This window comes from Galeopterus variegatus, unplaced genomic scaffold, assembly GCF_000696425.1.
Source record: "Galeopterus variegatus unplaced genomic scaffold, G_variegatus-3.0.2 Scaffold6686, whole genome shotgun sequence".
In the NCBI taxonomy this organism is placed as follows: domain Eukaryota; kingdom Metazoa; phylum Chordata; class Mammalia; order Dermoptera; family Cynocephalidae; genus Galeopterus; species Galeopterus variegatus.
This window is the reverse complement of record NW_007732797.1, coordinates 94178-101372: the sequence shown is the minus strand read 5'-3', so window position 1 is coordinate 101372 and position 7195 is coordinate 94178.

The following is a 7195-nucleotide window of genomic DNA, read 5'->3' as shown; positions in this document are numbered from 1 at the left end:
TAGTTGAGGTATCAACACAATAAATGTTATATATGATAAATCCACAGCTATACTCAACATTATTATGAGTATAGAAAAGCTTTGCTCTAAGATCAGGAATGAGAAAAGGATGCTCAGTCACTATTTATATTCAACATAGTACTGTTAAGTCCTAACCAGAGGAATTATGCAAGAAAAACAAATAAAAGGCAGATAAAATAGAAGAGAAAGAAGTGGAACTGTTTCTGTTTGGTGATGATATGATCTATATAGAAAACCCTTAAGAATCCACCAAAAAGCTTTTAGAACTAATAAAGTTGAAAGGTATAAAGTCAACATACAAAAAACCAGTAGCATTTCTATATACTAACCATGAACTATTAAAAAAAATTTTGAATGGTTGCATTTACAATAGTGTCAAAAATAATAAAGTACTTAAAGATAAATTCACCAAGGAAGTAAAATATCTATATGGTGAAATCTTCATAAAACATTAATGAAAAATATTGAAGAAGACACAAATAAAGGGAAAAAAATCCATGTTCATGGATTGGAAGAATTAATGTTGCTAAAATATCCATATTACCAAAAGTGATTTACAGTTTCAATGTAATCCCTATTAAAATTCCGATGGTATTTTTTACAAAAATAGAAAAAAACAATTGTAAAATACATGTGGAACCACAAAAGACCCAAATAGCCAAAGCAATCTTCGGCAAAAAGAACAAAGCTAGAGGTATCATAGTATTTAATTTCAAAATATAAAATTTATATAATATTAAATGCAAATCAGCATATAAGCTGGTTTGTTATTGTGGATGATAGATCTTTGTAGTATGAAATAATTTAGGAAATAAATCCACATCTTTCAAATTTTAATTGTTTTCCAAAGAGAATTACTAATAAATTAAAAAATCTAATTTGCTTTATATGTATATATTATATACCATATTTATACATATATACCAAATATATACTGTATATAAAATAAATATACTAAATTTATATTTGTATATTTGTATAATGCATATGATTTAAATTATATATAAATCTATTTCAAGTTTCCCTAAAGCCCTCAATAATGGTGCTAAAGACAAAAGCAAAACAAACACCTTACATTGATTTTTTTAACGTGTTTATCTGTTCACTTGTCATCTAATCTGTTATAGTGAAAACTTTGTATTCCACTTGACCAGTGTAGCCTCGACCCTTAATTATAAAGCCAGCAACTGAAGATTAATTTTAAAGACAGCTGTTTGCATTTTTTAAATTTGTTCAGTTTGAACTGTTATGAATTATATGGTAAGCTATGGTTTAGATAGAAAGTAAACTATACTTAGTGGGGGTGGTAGTGCATTTTTTTTTTATTTAACAAAAATTTAAGAAGATAGTGCAGAGTTCCCATATACTCCCTCTCCAGTTTTGACTATTATACTCTTTCATTAGTATGGTCCATGAACTATAATTAATTAATAATAATTGGTACATAATCATTAACTGAAGTTCATAGTTTATTCAGAGTTCCTTAAATTTATTCTTATGTTCTGTTTTTATATTAATTTTTTCTGTTCCAGAATTCCAATCGAGGGCACTAAAAACCATTAGTTGTCACGTCTCTTTGTGCTATCTTGTCTATGACAGTTTCTCAGAATTATCTCAGTTGACCTTAACAGTTTTGAGGTCTGTGTCAGCTGTATTATAGAGTGGTTCATTATTGAAATTCATCTGATGTTTTTCTCATGATTGGACTGAGATTATGAATTGTTTTTCACCAGGTATGTTCAATGACTGAGGTGTCATTTCTTTTACATCCTCTCACAACTCAACAACAAAATGCAATCTGAGTAAAAAGTAGGCAAAGAACTTGTATAGATATTTCTTCAAAAAATTTACACAATAAAGATAAAATAAAGGTTGTCTGAGAAAGGTAACAGAGGTAAAGTGCCATTTTTATCACATCATATTAAAGGTCTATTCTATCAACTTGTTCCTTGATCACCTGGAAGAAGTAGTGTTTGTCAGGTCTCTGCACTGTAAAGTGACTTTTAAAATCCCCCTTTATGCTATACTCTTTAGAAGGAAGCCACTATGCAAAACCCACTCTTAACAAGTGGGGAGATATGTTCTTCATCATTTAGGGTGAAGTATTTACAAAATTTGGAATTATGCATAGATATTTTTATTCTCCCACATTAAATAATTTAAAAATGTATTCACTTATTAAATATGAAAATATAGATACTTATCTTACACTTTGTGTTATAATCTGGTAAAACTTTATTTTGTTGTTCATATTGTTCTAGCTTTGGCCATATGATGCTCATTTAGTTGGATCCTGTGACTCTGACATACCCCATAAATGTATGTGTGTGTTTTTGGTTTGAGCACTTCCTTACTTTCTGGCACTACAACTTGCTCAAGGTGTAGCCTGTATATTTCTTATCCTAGTCCTAAAATCAGCATTTATTCTCCATAATGCCCTCATTTTGTTTATTAGAGAACAGTATTAGTAATGAAGATTTGATCACTAGGTATGTTCACTGACTGAGGTGTCATTTCTTTTACATCCTCTTACAACTCAACAACAAAATACAATCTGAGTAAAAAATAGGCAAAGAACTCGTATAGATATTTCTTCAAAAATATACACAAATGACCAATATGCACATGAAAAAAAAATGTTCAATGGCATTAGTCATTAGGGAAATGCGAACCAAGATATAACTCCACATCTACTAGGATGTCTATAATAATAACAGTAGTAGTAATATTAGTAATGATAATGGAAATTAACAAGCATGGACAAAAATGTGAGGAGATCAAAATGCTCTTGCATTTCTGGTGGAAAAATAAAATGGTATAGTTGCTATAGAAAACAGTTTGACAATTCCTCAAAAACTTAAGTAGTGAATTACCATATAATTTAGCAATTTTAATCCTAGGAATATACACAAAAGAATAAAAGATGAGCCTTTAAACGGATACCTACACAAAAATGTTTGTTGCAGAATTATTCTCAGTATTCAAAAGGTAGAAAAAGCCCAAGTGTCTTTCAACAGATGAATCAATAAACAAAAAATAGTACAGTCATGTACCTCATAATGAAGTTTTGGACAATGACGGTGGTCTCATAAGACTATAAAAGGAGCAGAAAAATTTCTGTTGCCTAGTGACATCACAGCCATAGTAATGTCACAGCACAATTACTTTTTAAAAATAAATTTTATGTAGCCTAAGTGTGCAATGAATATAAAGTCTTAAGTATTGTACACTAATGTCTTAGATCTTCACATTCACTCACCTATTCACTCATTGCCTCACCCAGAGAAACTTCCAGTCCTGAAAGCTTATATTATGGCAAGTGTCCTATACTGGTATACTATTTTTTTATACCTTATTTTTACTGTATTTTTTCTGTATTTAGATGTGTTTAGATACACAGATACTTACCATTGTGTCGCAAACGCCTACACTACTCAGTACAGTAACATGCTGTATAGGTGTGGGGCCTAGGAGCAATAGGCTGTACCATACAGCCTGGGTATGTAGTAGGCTATATCATCTAGGTCCATGTAAGTATATTCTATGATGCTCACACAATGACTAAATCAACTAAGGACACATTTCTCAGAACATGATATCACAGTTGTTAAGTGATGTATGACTGTATACACGTGCACACACAATGCACTATTATTCAGTCATAAAAGGAGCAAAGTTTTCATGAATGCTACAACATGGATGAAACCCAAAAATATTATGTTCAGTGAAATACGCCAGACATGAAAGAACAAATATGGCATGAAATATCTAGAAGAGACAAATTTATAGAGACAGAAAGTAGATTAAATATTATTAAGGTGTGGGGAGGGAGTAGTGGCAAGTTATTGCTTAATGGGTACATAGTTTCTGTTTGGTGAGATAAAAATTTTTGGAAATATTACTGATGATTGTGAATGTAATTACGGAAAGTAGATTAAATATTATTAAGGTGTGGGGAGGGAGTAGTGGCAAGTTATTGCTTAATGGCTACATAGTTTCTGTTTGGTGAGATAAAAATTTTTGGAAATATTACTGATGATTGTGAATGTAATTACACCACTGAATTTCACATTTAAAATGTTTAAGATGTCAAATTTTATGAGATATTATATGTATGTACACGTATATATATATATATACACACACACGAAATGTTTAAGATGTCAAATTTTATGAGATATTATATGTATGTACACGTATATATATATATACACACACACACACGCACACACACACACACACACACTTGAGTATGTGTGTGCATTCATATACACATGATACAAACCTATATGCAAAACACATTTTCCAATTCATGGTGATTTGCATGTACCAATTATAAATGCTTACACATTGGAGGAACTGGAGGAAACCAATTTGAACTTAGCGTGTAAGAAATCAAATAATTTTATTTGGAAAGATGATGGTAAAATATATCATTTAATCATAGAAAGGAGAGAGAACATTTATATTACTACATTTTTATTAAATTTTTAACCATTTTTTAAATTCTGTTTTTGTCCTTTTAAAGGTAGATCCTGAAATAGTAGTGGATAATAGTTGAATGATTAAAAGTCAGTCTTTAGCACTAGTCTTGAATTTGCATTAATTGTGAGACCTTCTTTAAGTTACCAAACTCCTTTCAGCCTTGCTTTTTCATATCTGTAAAATGAGGCCATTCTAAAAGATTGTCATTGAGGATCCATGAATGTAATTATACTATGATTATATGATTAGAATTTTTATTTTTGTCTTAACAAGTTGATATAAAGGTCATTAGAAATGTAAACTATCATTAAGGTAAAACAGTTATTAGAGAAACCACCTCTATGATTTTACTGAATCCACCAGTTTCGGGCAGTATTAGAATGTTTGAGTAAAAGTATTGAAACTGAATAGGCAAAACAGGAAAACTAGCATTAGTGATATATAACCTCAGAAGTGTGCTGTTTTAGTCACATTGCTAATAAAGAATTTCTTGTCATGTGTTAAGATTGTGAAATAAATATGGGAAACTCTGTCTCCTTTCAGTGAATAAATGAAACCAGAACTTTAAGATTTCTTGGATGGCTGGATTTCTGATCACTTATAAATTGGTTCAGTGGCCTTTGCAGAAAGGTCGACTTCCTTTCTCAGAGTCTCAGATACTCAGAAGAAAAGCTATAATTATAACAGTAAGTTTTATTCTTTATAAGAACAATCAAAATGTATGTATTTTTTAATATTGACTTAAATACTAATAAAATTCTGTATGTTGGAAGGATTCAGAGTAATTCTTACAAATAGAAAATGTGTAAATGGCACTTGTGATATCAAAGAATGAGCTAGGAATTAAATCTACCTTGAAATTTTGATGTGTAATGGTCATAGAGGGAATTCCTTTCTGAACCAGTTAAGTAATGATGAGGTTTTACAAGGCTGTGTGTTAGCATGTGAATGTGTATAGACCTTGCTCAAATATTTTCTCAATAATACAATTCCACAGTAGATTAATTCCTATTAAGTAACCATATTTACTTCCACACGTTTATGTTCACAAGGTCTGAGATTGCTTTTGCATAAACCTTATCTTACTATGTATAGATAGTAGTTATTTTGCATATTCAAGAATCAACAAATTTGAAAGGTGGGGCTAGAACTTGATTTCAATTATTATTTAGATAAACTCAATTATTTGATGTTTAGTTTTCAGGTTTTCTGATGCAGATTTCATTCTCATTTTATGTATTGTGCTACTCTATTTATAATCCTTTCTACTATTATAGATTTTGGTTGCAGGCTGCCGTGAACAGCTTTCTTTACCATAGGTTTGCTTTATAGAGGTAAGGGTTAATGGCAGCAGGTAGGACTCCCTGAGGTAATGTGGGTCACTTATATTTCACAGTTCAGTAATTTCTTTACCCAGAATAGTCTAAAATTAAAAACTGAAATACACACATACACACATACACTAACCTTTCACCTTATTCAAGAGTTAATCTAAAGAAAATACAATGCCTAAATGGAAGATGAAAAATTAAAAATAAAAAGTAATAGGATGGAGAGGAGGGCATATATCATTAAGATTCTATGCTACATTTTCTAAGATTTTTTTCCTATTTTCAACAGTCTTATTCATGAGGAGATCTTCTTCCCAAGAGAAAACATAATTCTTTGGAAATTTTTCAGGTTTAAAAAAATGTTTTAATCCACAATCCACAGTCTCTATTGTCATAGCCATCATGGCCAAAGCAACTACGGCAAGCATGCGTATTAGTCTAGCAGCAATACTTAAATGTATCAGAACTCTGCCCTCACCCACCATGCCAAAACTGAATGTAATGGTACATGAAATTTTATTTTAATGAACCTGTATTTTAATAATACCTAAGAATTAAAATAAAGCAATTTATTATTTTCGTGCTACTCAGGGACTATAAGCAAACATTCACCCTAAATAAGTAACTGTTACATATGAAAAACAACTGTCAAAGCTACTTCAAATATAGACAGACATTTTAATATAGGTAAGAACATGAAGAATTACCACTGCACATTCTAAAAAAACTATTATATTTATTTTTTATTCCTTTTTTTTTTACTTACAATATACACAAGTTAAAGAATACCTATCCTCTCCTCAATTGAAGTGTGTCTATATATATAGACATTGTTTTAAAAAAGTGAATACTATTTTGTAAGTCAGGGGTTTACATATTAAATATAGAGTGGGCATCTTTATATGTTATTAAATAATTTTACAACTTTTTATGACTGAAAATTATTTTATGACTTATCACATGGATTTAACTTAAAGTTTTGATGTCTTCTCTTTTTTGAACATGTTCACCTTTTCAGTATAATAATCAATGTGATTACAAATAGGCATCAAGTTAAGTAAGTATATAATCAATTCATGGAATAAATTTCCATGAGTGACAATATAAAATTTTACAGTTTCCAATACACAACTTTACAGTTTCCAATACACAATGTGAAATGTTGTTTCAAAATGTTGTTCTGATATACACTCCCACAAGTATCCCCATGATCCTTGGTATTGTTTTGTATTGTCATTTTACTAATATTTTGGAAATTGACACTACTTGAAAAGTTAAAATTTCTTTGATTTCTATTTGGGTAATTTTTATTTATTCATAAGGATAATATTTTGTATTAAATGTTTGATTTTGCTATT